A 15,940-nucleotide genomic window follows, 5' to 3' on the forward strand; every position below is an offset into this window, starting at 1 on the left:
TGGCAGATGCTTCCATTTGTTCTCTTCACCCACTTATAGCACCTCTAAAAGGCAAACTGGAATTTTACTCTATTGAATGTAGGAAAACAACTGCAGTGACAACCGCACCCCAAAAATAACAGCTACCTCTGCTCATTACGCACCAGAGTCACTGCAGAGGCAGCTCGGGTTGAGACGTCCTGCACTGCGCACTACACACTGCATTTCAGCCTAATGAAAGGCAAAACACAGGCAGAAGATAAACATTCAGCTGCCAGCAGTAGCACCCATCCCTCAACAACATAAGCGACCCCATCTTTACTTTTACCCTTTCAAAACAGCACTCCACTTGCCTCTGGACCTGCAAATTAGGTCCAAGCTTGAAAGGAGCGGCCAGCATCACCCACGCCACCTGGGAACACAAAAGGATACAATGACCACTGTGCTTGCAAGCACCCACCTGCCACACTGCTCCTCTATCCCAATCAGCCTCAACTCAGACCCTCACAGGGAAACACCTGAGCGTCTTCCCTTCGCTTCGGATAAGGGATGACATGGCTGACACCACTCACCTTCCCTCAGAGCTTCGTGACATGACGATTTCCCTTCCCTCTCCACAACTGCACAAAGCACCTGCAGAGACAAGAGAAACACACACTCTGAGGCACCTCACAGCCACAGCGTACCTGCTGCAATACCTCTCTCTTCCCAGCTCCGGTACTTCAGCTGCTCACCAGCTTTAACTCAGGTTCTTTGCTCACAGCAGCACAAACACTGCCCGGGCCACACAACACACACTACACAAGCTACAATGGCTAAGACACACAAGCTGGAACGTTCCGGCCAACAATCAGTCGCATTGCACAGGAAGGCTGCCGCACGCCCCGAGAAACCAAACCTACCAGTCCTGAGGAGCTCCCCACCTCCTCCTGCCAACCACGCTCAGCACACACACTATTTGCCCCTCAAAAAAAACAAAAACTTAGAACATACACACACAAAAAACAACTAAGCTCCATAAATACCAAAAAGACACGCACACAAAGCAGCCCCAGCAGGGGTAATCACAGACTTACCCTTTTGCAGAGGAAAGAGCAGACTCTGATACAACCCTGCTCAGGCTCTTGGTAATGCTGCATCTACACTGCCACCTCGGACCCTTACAGGGAAACACCTGAGCATCTTCCCTTCAGATAAGAGATGACCAGGCTGACAACACTCACCTTCCCTCACTGCTCCGTGACACGAGTATTTCCCTTTCCTGTCCACGACTGCACAAAGCACCTGCAAAAAAAAGACAGAAAAGCGCACTCTGAGGCACCTCACAGCCACAGTGTACCTGCTGCAATAATACCTCTCTCTTCCCAGCTCTCTCCAGCTGGGAGAGAGAGGTATTATTGCAGCAGGTACACTGTGGCTGTGAGGTGCCTTCAGCTGCTCACCAGCTCTGAGATTCTTCGCCCACAGCACCACAGCAAACTCTGCCCGGGCCACACAACACACACTACACAAGCTACATTGCCTAAGACACACAAGCTGGAACGTTCCAGCCCAACAATTAGTCACGTCACACAGGAAGGATGCCACACACTCCTAGAAACCAAACCTACCAGTCCTGAGCAGCTCCCCACCTCCTCATTCTAACCACACTCAGCAAACACACTATTTGACCACCAAAAAAAAAAAAAAAAGAACATGCATACACACAAAGAAAAACAACCGAGCTCCACAAATGCCAAAAAGACATGCACACACAGCAGCCTCGGCAGGGGTAATCACAGACTTACCCTTTGCACATGAAAAGGTGACTCTGATACAACTCTGCTCAGTCTCTTGGTAATGCTGCATCTACGCTGTCAAGCCACATGTAGCCGGTAATCAAGCTGGTTTTAGTCCTCTGCAGAATAAAACGAGTGGGTTTATACGTCTAGAGATTAAAGTGCATCTCAAAAACAGAGGAGTATCGCACCATCCTAAAAAACAATAAGCCACAAACCTCTACTAAACACCCCTCTATTAAATGAATTCCAAGCACTTAAAAATTCTAGAAATCCATAGACTCCAGCCTGCCTAGAGAACCCTGCAACCGACTGAAGGAAAAACAAAGCGCTTACACCAAGGAGCAGCCCAGGCAGAAGGAGCTCTCTAATACCATGCCTGGGGCTCATATACCATTTGGCCCCGCCCAGCACTCAAACCCAATCACCTGGAAAAGGGGAGGGGCAAAGCACAAGGAAGTAGAAAGAAAGCAGCAGCAGCTGTTTTTTATTATTTTCTTTGTTTTTTTTTTTTTTTTTTTTTTTTTTAAAAGATCTGCTTTACTTGAAAAACATGCAGAGAGCAGACAGGAGACCTAGGGTGTTTCTAGAAGCAACAATCCCCATGCTTTTGCTGCAGCTTTTAACATTGAAAGGACAACACGACCCAGCAAGTAACTGAAACTTTTTCAAATGGAATTAGCTCAAACTTTTATTTGCATTGAAAGAAAAATCTACGAGCAGAACAGATTATACACCAACAAAATTAATTCCATTCCACCAAGGTAGTATCTGAAACTTTTTGAACTAGAATTTGTTTAAACAGACTCATCCCCATCTGTAAACACAGAGAACCAGCATTCAACAGCATGCCAGCCCTAATAACCACCTCCTGCACAACGTTCACTACTACTAAGACAACATATCATTGTGCAATAACTGTCTGTTCCCAGCTCCTTTACCTCACCTGCTCAGTAGCTCCACATGACAAATGGGGCCGGGCGGCGCCGCGCCGAAAGGGGCCCGGGCGGCGCCACGCCGAAATGGGGCCGGGCGGACTTATTCTGCAGAGAAGAAGGTGGTGAGCCTGCTCACTCTCTAGGCACTGCTGCACTTATGTGGTCAAGGAACCATACCCCACGGTTTCCCAAAAACAACGTACCTGGCAACCCCTCATAAACGTACTTCTACTATGTAAATTCAAGGACAAAGTCTAGAAGGCTGCAAGGTCTAAACACTCGACAGACAGAAAACACACAGACAAAAGTTCCAGAAATATAACAAGCTGTCCCTAATCTTGAAACAGACTACCCCTACCCCTGCTTTACTTGAAAAACATGCAGAGAGCAGACAGGTGACCTGTGGTGTTTCTAGAAGCAACAATCCCCATGCTTTTGCTGCAGCTTTTAACATTGAAAGGACAACACGACCAGGGCAGTAACTGGAACTTTTTCAAATTAAATTACGTCAAACAGCTTCATCATCACTTCCAAAAATAGAGAACGAACATTCACTAGCGTGCCAGCACTGATAGCCACCTCCTGTACAACACTGACTACTACTGATGCAACATACCATTGTGCAATACCTCTCTGTTCCCAGCTCCTTTACCTCACATGCTCAGTAGCTCCACCTGAGAAACGGGCCTGGGGCGGCGCCGCGCTGTAACGGGCCCGGGGCAGCACCGCGCTTAAATGTTTTGGATACTAAAAGGACAAAATGACCAAGCAAGTAGCTGATTTTTTTTTCCCATCTGGAATTAGCTCAAGCTTTTATTTACATAGAAAGAAAAGTCTAGGAGCAGAACTGATTACGTGCCAAAAAAAGAATTCAATTCCATTCCACTTGCAGGAAAAATCATTTATTCAGTAAGCTACCTGAGAACCAAAAGGCCATGCTGATGGGTCAAAACACACTACAGGACACTGGGGCCAGGCCCTCCTCTGCACCCACTTAAAACCCATCCCTACACTCCCCAAGGAGCAACCCCAACACAAACACAGACACAGCATTTCAGCTTCAACACAGTTTTGGGAACTGCTGGAAAGCATGCTTCATCCTCAGCGAGGTGTGCTCAGGCTACACAGGACGGGGCTTTGGGCACCTCTTTGCCTACCGAAGAAGACCACCATCAGCACCTGCTTTGTTCCGATACTAAACACTAACATCACAGCCCACGTTGCTTGGGACACCTGATAAACAGAAGAGAAAGCAGCCATACCCTTTTCAAGCCATCCCTGCACGTGTCGCTCCTTGATCATCCGCAACCTCTTCTCCAATCCTCAACCGCTTCTGTGGAGAGCCTGCCATGGCACCTGCAAAGCAAGACGGATACCCTTCGCACTCACCTCGTGCTACTCGGCCGTTCTGCTCCAATCCAGCTCCAGCTCACAACCAGCCCGCCCTTCTCGTGCTGCTCTTCAGAGTGCAGCTTGGCCCCACTCAGCCTGTGCGAGACACCTGCAAAAGACAAACAAAAGCATAGGCTGAAACAGCATCCAAAGCCACAGCACAGCTGGGACAGTTACTCTCATCTGCTCCGTTACCTCGGCCCCCTCACCTACCCTCAAGGCAGACGCTTCCACCTGCTCTCTTAGGCCAGCTACAACACCCCTGAAATATAAACAGGATTTTTACTGTATTTTGTGCAGTTAACTAACTGCAGTGACAACTGCACCCCTAAAGTACCAGCTACATCCGTTCATCGCTCACATTGCCAAAAGCAGCTCTGGTCGTCAAGTCCCGTGTTGTACACTGTATTTCAACTTAAACAAATTAAACAAAAGTTGCCTACCAAGTGCTGAACAGTTCCAGAAGGAGCTCTTTCCCGTGACAGGTTCCTCCTAGGGTTTACACTCTACTGGGGACAGGAAAGAAATAAACATTTCAAAACCCCATATCTGTAAGCTTTCAAGATTTGACAGACCTCCTCAAGCACAGCGTTCAAGCACTATGCAAACAGCTGCTCACAAGCAGATATACTCTCCCAAATCCACATCTGCCAACCACCAGAGATGACTGTGCCAGCTGCCCTTCAGTACGTGCCCAGAGGCAGACCGGATGTCTTTCCCAACACAGTACGAACAATGTATTAGTACACCCATGCCCTGCCACATTAATCACTAACTGCCAGGCAGGACAGCTCCAGACCAAACACATACACACACAGGCACGCCACAAACACTACAAACAAAACACACAACACAAGGCGCAAGAAAAAGTGACCCCCAAAAGGAAAGCCCTATGACAACAGCAAGTCAGAACAGGCGCTCTGCACCAGACCCTACAAGAGACTCAAATGTCACCACACGCGACTGGAAGCAACTGCCAGAACTGGGATGATGGAGGCCTAAAAAGCCTGCCTTCAAGACAAGAGACCAGAAGGATGGGGACTGAAAACCCCATAAGACAACGCTTAGGAAATCAATTCCCAAGCAAGAGCTCCTGATGTGGCCCAGATGACTTCTGCAAGAGTGAGGATGGAAACAGACGCGATCTCAAACCCAATATGATACACAAGACCTGAAACAGATCTGCAGTTCAAGCAGCGACTGCAAGACAAGAAGTGCTCGGATCAGAGTCATGATGACAAAACAAGCATTGAGGCCCTTCAGCACCGCTACCAAGTCGCCTGTCTGATCAGTCCGGTCTAAAAAGCCAGGAGGATATCAAGACCCAAGAAGCACAGAACAGACGCTGCAGAAGCAACACTACAAGACAAAATGAAGGAAACTGTCCTGCCTGGCGCACGCACTCACACTACAAAATAATCCTGCTGCTTCTATTAGCCTGCTGACCCAGCCACAAGCAGCCTGAACATGACCCAGCCTCAACCACCCTCACAGTGGCACCAAGTCTATTCAGCCAGCACGCTCCATGCTGCTCTGGCTCCCAGCTCCCATTAGCCACCCCAGATATGCAAATACCAGGTGCCCCCCAACTTAGCTCTCAGGTTGCTGCATGGCAAAGTCCCTCCGCCTCAAGAAATGCACAGGCACTGATTTTCATGATAGTCAATTGCCAGGCTCATCATCAGCTGCAAAAACAGAGTAACAGCATTCACTAGGACACCAGCACCATTGCTCACCTTCTCCACAATGCTGACTACTGCTGATGCAACATACAATTGTGCGCACGTGTTCCTCTCTGAGTCCAAGCTCCAACAGTGCAACCAGTATCATCCACACCACCTGGGAAAACAAAGGGATTAAATGATCGTTGTGTTCACAACTCAGCCAACTGTGTTTTTTTTCTTTTTTTTTTTTTGTTTGTTTTTTTTTTTTGTGTGTGTGTGTTTACTATATTCTTTTTAAATCACTTTTACCTAAACAACATGCAGAGAGCAGACAAGAGACCTGGGGTGTTTCTAGAAGCAACAATCCCCATGCTTTTGCTGCAGCTTTTAATATTGAAAGGACAGCACAACCATTCAAGTAACTGGAACTTTTTCAAATGGAATTATGCCAAACAGGTTCATCATCTCTTGCAAAAACAGAGAACCAGCATTCACTAGCTGCCCAGCCCTAATAACCACCTCCTGCACAACGCTCACTACTACTGATACAACATATCATTGTGCAATAACTGTCTGTTCCCAGCTCCTTTGACTCACCTGCTCAGTAGCTCCACATGACAAATGGGGCCGGGCAGCGCCGCGCCGAAAGGGGCCCGGGCAGACTTATTCTGCAGAGATGAAGGAGGTGAGCCTGCTCACTCTCTAGGCACTACTGCACTTATGTGGTCAAAAAACCGTGGCCCACGGTTTCCCAAAACCAATGCACCTGGCAACCCCTCATAAACATACTTCTAATATGTCAATTCAAGGACATCAAGACTAAAAGGCTGCAAGGTCTAAAGACTCGACAGACAGAAAACCCACAGGCAAAAGTTCCAGAAATATAACAACCTGTCCCTAAACTTGAAACAGACTACCCTTTACGTGCCCACTGCTGCCATTTTCAGACACATGCTCACACAGGGAGCTTCCATGATACATTTCAACTAAACTCTGCTCCATCTCCTTAACAGCAAGGCTTTGACTTTGATATTTGACATAGATGCAAAGGCTCACAGAAAGCCCCGTAATTCTGCAAAAGTCAGAAGGGAACCAGAACCACAAAGCAAACACACAAAGTAACATCACCATACTATCTGTAAAACTGCCATAATATCTACTCACCTGAGGAAGAGCTGCGTGCAATACAGGCACATACTACTACTAGATTGCTTTACAGTGACAGATCCTACCAGTTACCAACTCAAAAAGATATGCGTACCGGTTTCTACTGGAAAACGCATCAGTCCATAGACTCTGACCCACCTAAAGAACCCTGAAACTGACTGAAGGAAAAACAAAGCGCTTACCCCAAAAAGCAGCCCAGGCAGAATGAGCTCTATCATGGAATATCTGCAACTCAGTTACCACTAGGTCCCACCTGGAACCTGAAGCTAATCACCTGGGAAAGTGCTTGGGGAAAGCACAAAAAAAAATCAGGAGCAGAAGCTGTGGTTTCTTTATTCATTTATATGGCTTAGCTCTACAGCATGCAGAATGAAGACAAGAGAACTAGGGTGTTTCTAGAAACAAAAATCCCCATGCCTTTGCTGGAGCTTTGAATATTAAAAGGACAAACTGACCAAGAAAGTAACTGATTTTTTCATCTGGAATTAGCTTGATCTTTTATTTACATAATAAGAAAAATCTAGGAGCAGAACTGCTTACACCCAAAAAAAAAAAAGTCAATTCCATTCCACTCACAGGAAAAATCACTTACTTCAGTAGGCTACCTGAGAACCAAAAGGCTATGCTGATGGGTCAAAACACACTACAGGACACTGGGGTTCAGGCCCTCCGCTGCACCCACTTAAAACCCATCCCTACACTCACCAAGGTGCAACCCCAACACAAAAAAAAACAGACACAGCATATCATATCAGCACCTGCTTTGTTCCGATTCTCGAGAACTAACATGACAGCCCACATTGCCTGGGACACCTGATAAACAGAAGAGAAAGCAGCCATACCGTTTTCAAGCCATCCCTGCACGTGTCGCTCCTTGATCATCTGCAACCTCTTCTCCAATCCTCAACCGCTTCTGTGGAGAGCCTGCCATGGCACCTGCAAAGCAAGATGGATACCCTTCGCACTCACCTCGTGCTACTTGGCTGTTCTGCTCCAATCCAGCTCACAAACAGCCCGCCCTTCTCGTGCTGCTCTTCAGAGTGCAGCTTGGCCCCTCTGAGCCTGTGCGACACACCTGTGAAACAAAAAGAAAAGCACAGGCTGAAGCAACATCCAAAGCCACAGCACAGCTGGGACAGTTACTCTCATCTGCTCCCTTACCTGCCCTTGATGCAGATGCTTCCATCTGCTCTCTTAGGCCAGCTACAACACCCCTGAAATATAAACAGGATTTTTACTGTACTTTGTGTAGTTAAGTAACTGCAGTGACAACTGCGCTCATCGCTCACCTTGCCAAAAGCAGCTCTGGTCATCAAGTCCCGTGTTGGACACTGTGTTTCACCTTAAACAAATGAGAACAGTCACAACAGAATCAATCATTCAGCTGCCAGCATTAGCACCCGTCCCTCCACAACAAAAGGGACCCCATTTACAATATTATCATTTCAAAACAGCAGCCCCCTTGCCTCAGCACCTCAGAAGTAGATCAAGACAGGCACCGAGCTGCCTACCGAGTGCTGAACAGTTCCAGAAGGAGCTCTTTCCTGTGACAGGTTCCTCCAAAGGTTTACACTCTACTGGGGACAGGAAAGAAATAAAAATAAACGTTTCAAAACCCCATATCTGTAAGCTTTCAAGATTCGACAGACCTCCTCAAGCACACCGTTCCAGCACTATGTGAGAAGTTGCTCACAAGCAGATATACTCTCCCAAATCCACATCTGCCAACCACCAGAGATGACTGTGCCAGCTGCCCTTCAGTACATGCCCAGAGGCAGACCGGATGTCTTCACCAACACAGTCCCATCAGTGTATTAGTACACCCATGCACTGCCATGTTAATCACTAACTGCCAGGCAGGACAGCTCCAGACCAAACACATACACACACAGGCACGCCACAAACACTACAAACAAAACACACAACACATGGCGCAAGAAAAAGTGACCCCCAGAGGGAAGCCCTAGGGCAACAGCAAGTCAGATACAGGTGCTCTGCACCAGACCCTACCAGAGACTCAAATGTCACCACACGCGACTGGAAGCAACTGCCAGAACTGGGATGATGGAGGCCTAAAAAGCCTGCCTTCAAGACAAGAGACCAGAAGGATGGGGACTGAAAACCCCCTGAGACAAATATCAGGAAATCAATTCCCAAGCAAGAGCTCCTGATGGGGCCCAGATAACTTCTGCAAGAGTGAGGATGGAAACAGATGTGCATCATATTCGGTTTGAGATCGCAAGACCTCACACAGATCTGTAGTTCAAGCAGCGACTGCAAGACAAGAAGTGCTCGGATCAGAGCCATGATGACAAAACAAGCATTGAGGCCCTTCTGCACAGATACCAAGTCGCCTGTCTGGTCAGTCCAGTGTAAAAAGCCAGGAGGATATCAAGACCCGACAAGCACAGAACAGACACTGCAGAAGCAACACTACAAGACAGAAACTGAAGGAAACTGTCCTGCCTGGCGCACGCACTCACGCTACCAAATAATCCCGCTGCTTCTATTAGCCTGTTGACCAAGCCACAAGTAGCCTGAACGTGACCCAGCCTGAACCACCCTCACAGTGACACTAAGTATATTCAGCTAGCTGGCTCCATGCTGCTCTGGCTCCCAGCTCCCATTAGCCACTCCAGATATGCAAATACCAGGCGCCCCCCAACTTAGCTCTCAGGTTGCTGGATGGTAAATTCCTTCCACCTCAAGAAATGCACAGGCACCGTTTGTCATCTTAGTCAATTGAAGGCTCATCATCAGCTGCAAAAACAGAGTAACAGCATTCACTAGCACGCCCGCCACGATGCCCACCTGCTCCACAATGCTGACTACTGCTGATGCAACACATGGTTCTGCTCACCTCTTCCTCTCCGAATCCAAGCTCCAACAGTGCAGCCAGTATCACCCACACCACCTAGGAAAACAAAGGGATTAAATGATCATTGCATTCACAAGTGACCCAATGGTGGTTTTTTTTATTGTTTTTTGTGTGTTTCCTGTTTTTTGGGTTTTTTTTTTTTTTTGAAATCTGCTTTTGCTCAACAGGATGCAGACTGCAGACAAGAAAATTGGGGTGTTTCTAGAAGCAACAATCCCCATGCTTTTGCTGCAGCTTTTAACATTGAAAGGACAACATGACCCAGCAAGTAACTGGAACTTTTTCAAATGGAATTAGCTCAAACTTTTATTTGCATTGAAAAAAAATCTAGGAGCAGAACAGATTATATGCCAACAAAATGAATTCCATTCCATCCCCAGGAAAAAAATCACACACTCTTGTTGCGAAGCACGGACGAAAGCACGACAGACACCAGCAGAGTCAGATCATGCTTCACCATTTTATTGCCCGAATAGCCTAACTTTTATAGTGAACTTTACAGGGGTGGACAGTGTTTCACACAAGATTATTGGTCAAAAGCACTCAGACAAACCGTTAAGAAAATAACACCACCTGCAAGAAAAGAACCCCCCTTTTGATTAGAAGTTAGGAAAACAACCCCCTTTGTGCTTAACGTTCACATAGGCCTAGTCCTTGAGGCCAGCTGCTGATAACAATATTTTCTGAGTTCCTTAATTGGGTGATGTGGGAGTCATTTCCGTGGGAGCTTCTCACAGTTACTCTGGCAGCTTGGTTTGCTCAGCTACAGCAGGCCCTGAGATTTCTAAGGCCTACCCCTGGTTGCTTAAGGCAAGCTTAGATCGAACAATTATGCCAATTCCCAACATACTCTCATCCCCTCCTGTACCTCAGCCGCTTGCCTGCCCCACGTGGCAGATGCTTCCATCTGTTCTCTTCACCCACTTATAGCACCTCTAAAAGGCAAACTGGAATTTTACTCTATTGAATGTAGGAAAATAACTGCAGTGACAACCGCACCCCAAAAATAACAGCTACCTCTGCTCATCACGCACCAGAGTCACTGCAGAGGCAGCTTGGGTCGAGAGGTCCTGCACTGCACACTGCATTTCAGCCTGAACAAAGGAGAAAGGCAGGAAGAAGATAAACATTCAGCTGCCAGCAGTAGCACCCATCCCTCAACAACATAAGCAACCCCAGCTTTACTTTTATCCTTTCAAAACAGCAGGCCACTTGCCTCTGGACCTGCAAATTAGGTCCAAGCTTGAAAGGAGCGGCCAGCATCACCCACGCCACCTGGGAACACAAAAGGATACAATGACCACTGTGCTTGCAAGCACCCACCTGCCACACTGCTCCTCTATTCCAAACAGCCTCACCTCAGACCCTCACAGGGAAACACCTGAGCGTCTTCCCTTCACTTAGGATAAGCGATGACCAGGCTGACACCACTCACCTTCCCTCAGAGCTTCGTGACATGACGATTTCCCTTCCCTCTCCACAACTGCACAAAGCACCTGCAGAGGCAAGAGAAACGCACACTCTGAAACAGCCACAGCGTACCTGCTGCAAGACCTCTCTCTTCCCAGCTCCGGTACTTCAGCTGCTCACCAGCTCTGAGATTCTACGCTCACAGCGCCACAGCAAACTCTGCCCAGGCCACACAACACACACTACACACACTACATTGCCCAGCACACACAAGCTGGTACATTCCCACCCAACAATCAGTCGCATCGCACAGGAAGGCTGCTGCACACTCCTAGAAACCAAACCTACTAGTCCTGAGGAGCTCCCCGCTTCCTCCTGCCACCTACGCTCAGCACACACACTATTCACCCCTCAAAAAAAAAAAAGTTAGAACATAAACACACACACAAAAAAAAAAACGAGCTCCACAAATGCGAAAAAGACACGCGCACACAGCAGCCTCGGCAGAGGTAATCACAGACTTACCCTTTGCAGATGGAAAGGTGACTCTGATACAACCCTGCTCAGGCTCTTGGTAAGGCTGCATCTACGCTACCAAGCCACAGGTACCATGCAATCAAGCTGGTTTTAGTCCTCTGGAGAATTACACAAGTGGGTTTATACTTCTAGAGATTAAAATACAGCTCAAAACAGAAGAGTATCCCACCATCCCAAAAAAACAGTGAGCCAGAAACCTCTATTAAACATCCCTCTATTAAGTGAATTCCAAGCACTTAAAAATTATAGAAATCTATAAACTCCAGCCTGCCTAAAGAACCCTGCAACCGACTGAAGGAAAAACAAAGCACTTACCCCAAGGAGCAGCCCAGGCAGAATGAGCTCTCTAATACCATGCCTGGGGCTCATATACCATTTGGCCCCGCCCAGCACCCAAACCCAATCACCTGGAAAAGGGGAGGGGCAAAGCACAAGGAAGTAGAAAGAAAGCAGGAGCAGCAGCAGCTGTATTTTATTTTTTTATTTTTTTTTTTTTTTTTTTTTTTTAAGATCTGCTTTACTTGAAAAACATGCAGAGAGCAGACAGGAGACCTAGGGTGTTTCTAGAAGCAACAATCCCCATGCTTTTGCTGCAGCTTTTAATATTGAAAGGACAACACAACCCAGCAAGTAACAGGAACTTTTGCAAATGGAATTACGTCAAACATGTTCATCATCACTTGCAAAAACAGAGAACCAGCATTCACTAGCACACCAGCACTGACACCCACCTCCTCCGCAACGCTGACTACTACTGATGCAAAACGCTACTGTGCAATACCTCTCTGTTCCCAGCTCCTGTCCCTCATCTGCTCACTACATTTACCTGAGAAGTGTGCCCGAACAGACTTATTCTGCAGAGATGAAGAAGGTGGCCCTGCTCACTCTCTTGGCACTACTGCACTTATGCACTCAAGGAACCATACCCCACAGTTTCCCAAAAACAACGTACCTGGCAACCCCTCATAAACGTACTTCTAATACGTAAATTCAAGGACATAAAGCCTAGAAGGCTTTATGGTCTAAAGACTCGACAGACAGAAAACACACAGGCAAATGCTCCAGAAATGTAACAACCTGTCCCTAAACTTGAAACAGACTACCCCTTACATTCCCACTGCTGCCATTTTCAGACACATGCTCACACAGGGAGCTTCCATGATACACTTCTCCTAAACCCTGCTCCATCACTTTAACAGCAAGGTTTTGACTTTGATAAAATTTGACATACAGGCAAAGACTCACAAAAAGCCCCGTAATTCTGCAAAACTCAGAAGGGACCCAGAACCACAAAGCAAACACACAAAGTAACATCACCATACTATCCGTAAAACTGCCATAACAACTACTCACCTGAGGAAAAGCTGCGTGCAATACAGGCACATACTACTACTAGATTGCTTTACAGTGACAGATCCTACCAGTTGCCACCTCAAGAAGATACGCGTACCGGTTTCTACTGGAAAACGCATCAGTCCATAGACTCTGACTCACCTAAAGAACCCTGCAACTGACTGAGTGAAAAACAAAGCACTTACCCCAAGGAGCAGCCCAGGCAGAAGGAGCTCTCTGATAGCATGCCTGGGGCTCATATACCATTTGGCCCCGCCCAGCACCCAAACGCAATCACCTGGAAAAGGGGAGGGGCAAAGCACAAGGAAGTAGAAAGAAAGCAGGAGCAGCAGCAGCTGTTTTTTATTATTTTCTGTTTTTTTTTTTTAAGATCTGCTTTACTGGAAAAACATGCAGAGAGCAGACAGGTGACCTGTGGTGTTTCTAGAAGCAACAATCCCCATGCTTTTGCTGCAGCTTTTAACATTGAAAGGACGACACGACCAGGCCAGTAACTGGAACTCTTTCAAATGGAATTACGTCAAACAGGTTCATCATCACTTGCAAATACAGAGAACCAGCATTCACTAGCATGCCAGCCCTGACACCCACCTCCTCCGCAACGCTGACTACTACTGATGCAACATGCTACTGTGAAATAGCTCTCTGTTCCCAGCTCCTTTCCCTCATCTGCTCACTACATTTACCTGAGAAGTGTGCCCAGGCAGCGCCGCAATGGGCCCGGGCGGACTTATTCTGCACAGAAGAAGGTGGTGAGCCTGCTCACTCTCTAGGCACTACTGCACTTAAGCGGTCAAGAGACATTACCCCACTGTTTCCCAAAAACAATGTACCTGGCAACCCCTCATAAACATACTTGTAATAAGTCACTTCAAGCACATCAAGACTAGAAGGCTGCAAGGTCTAAACACTCGACAGACAGAAAACCCACAGGCAAAAGCTCCAGAAATACAACAAGCTGTCCCTAAACCTGAAACAGACTACCCCTTACGTGCCCACTGCTGCCATTTTCAGACACATGCTCACACAGGGAGCCTCCATCATACATTTCTCCTAAACCCTGCTCCATCACTTTGACAGAAAGGTTATGACTTTGATAAGATTTGACATACAGGCAAAGACTCACAAAAAGCCCCGTAATTCTGCAAAAATCAGAAGGGACCCAGAACCACAAAGCAAACACACAAAGTAACATCACCATACTATCCGTAAAACTGCCATAACAACTACTCACCTGAGGAAGAGCTGTGTGCAATACAGGCACCTACTACTAGATTGCTTTACAGTGACAGATCCTACCAGTTACCAACTCAAAAAGATAGGAGTACCAGTTTCTACTTCAAAATGCATCAGTTCATAGACTCTGACCCACCTAAAGAACCCTCCAAACAATTGAAGGAAAAACAAAGCACTTACCCAAAAGTGCAGCCCAGGCAGAAGGAGCTCTCTGATGGCACACCTGCAACTCAGTTACCACTAGGTCTCACCTGAACCCTGAAGCCAACCACCTGGGAAAGTGCTTGGGGAAAGCAGAAAAAAAAACAAAAAGAGGAGGAGCAGCAGCTGTGGTTTATTTACTTCTTTATAAGGCTTAGCTCAACAGCATACAGAGTGCAGACAGGAGAGCTAGGGTGTTTCTAGAAACAAAAATCCCCATGCTTTTGCTGGAGCTTTGAATATTAAAAGGACAATACAACTAAGCAAGCAATTGATTTCTTTTTCCATCTGGAATTACCTCGATCATTCATTTACATAGAAAGAACAATCTAGGAGCAGAACAGATTGCACACCAAAAAATAATTCTGTTCCATTCCACTCACAGGAAAAAATAACTTCAGTAGGCTACCTGAGAACCAAAAGGCTATTCTGATGGGTCAAAACACACTACAGGACACTGGGGCCAGGCCCTCCGCTGCACCCACTTAAAACCCATCCCTACACTCATCAAGGTGCAAGCCCAACACAAAAAAAAACAGACACAGCATTTCAGCACCTGCTTTGTTCCGATTCTGAACACTAACACCACAGCCCACATTGCCTGGGACACCTGATAAACAGAAGAGAAAGCAGCCATACCGTTTTCAAGCCATCCCTGCACGTGTCGCTCCTTGATCATCTGCAACCTCTTCTCCAATCCTCAACCGCTTCTGTGGAGAGCCTGCCATGGCACCTGCAAAGCAAGACGGATACCCTTCGCACTCACCTCGTGCTACTTGGCAGTTCTGCTCCAATCCAGCTCACAACCAGCCCGCCCTTCTCGTGCTGCTCTTCAGAGTGCAGCTTGGCCCCACTCAGCCTGTATGAGACAAATGTGAAACAAAAAGAAAAGCACAGGCTGAAGCAACATCCAAAGACACAGCACAGCTGGGACAGTTACTCTCATCTGCTCCCTTACCTCAGCCTCCTCACCCGCCCTCAAGGCAGACGCTTCCACCTGCTCTCTTATGCCAGCTACAACACCCCTGAAATATAAACAGGATTTTTACTGTATTTTGTGCAGTTAACTAACTGCAGTGACAACTGCACCCCTAAAGTACCAGCTACATCTGCTCATCGCTCACCTTGCCAAAAGCAGCTATGGTCAAGTCCCGTGTTGTACACTGTGTTTCAGCTTTAACAAATTAAACAGAAGTTGCCTACCAAGTGCTGGACAGTTCCAGAAGGAGCTCTTTCCTGTGACAAGTTCCTCCTAGGATTTACACTCTAATGGGAACAGGAAAGAAATAAAAAAAAAAAAAAAGCAAAACCCCATATCTGTAAGCTTTCAAGATTCAACAGACCTCCTCAAGCACACCGTTCAAGAACTATACAAACAGCTGCTCGCAAGGAGATATACTCTCCCAC

The 15,940-nt window shown here is 47.0% G+C and overlaps 1 long non-coding RNA gene across 1 annotated transcript; it reads right to left on the reverse strand.

Moving 5' to 3' along the window:
- Positions 1-548: 548 nt before the first annotated feature.
- Positions 549-15,331, reverse strand: LOC137843826 (uncharacterized). Its single transcript, XR_011089711.1, has 4 exons — positions 15,173-15,331; positions 14,513-14,615; positions 1,767-1,876; positions 549-612 (listed from the first exon to the last, which is right to left on the reverse strand). It is a non-coding gene; the product is annotated as an uncharacterized lncRNA (long non-coding RNA).
- Between the last annotated feature and the right edge of the window lie 609 nt (positions 15,332-15,940).

This window comes from Anas acuta, chromosome 23 (genome assembly GCF_963932015.1).
Source record: "Anas acuta chromosome 23, bAnaAcu1.1, whole genome shotgun sequence".
Taxonomy (NCBI): Eukaryota; Metazoa; Chordata; class Aves; order Anseriformes; family Anatidae; genus Anas; species Anas acuta.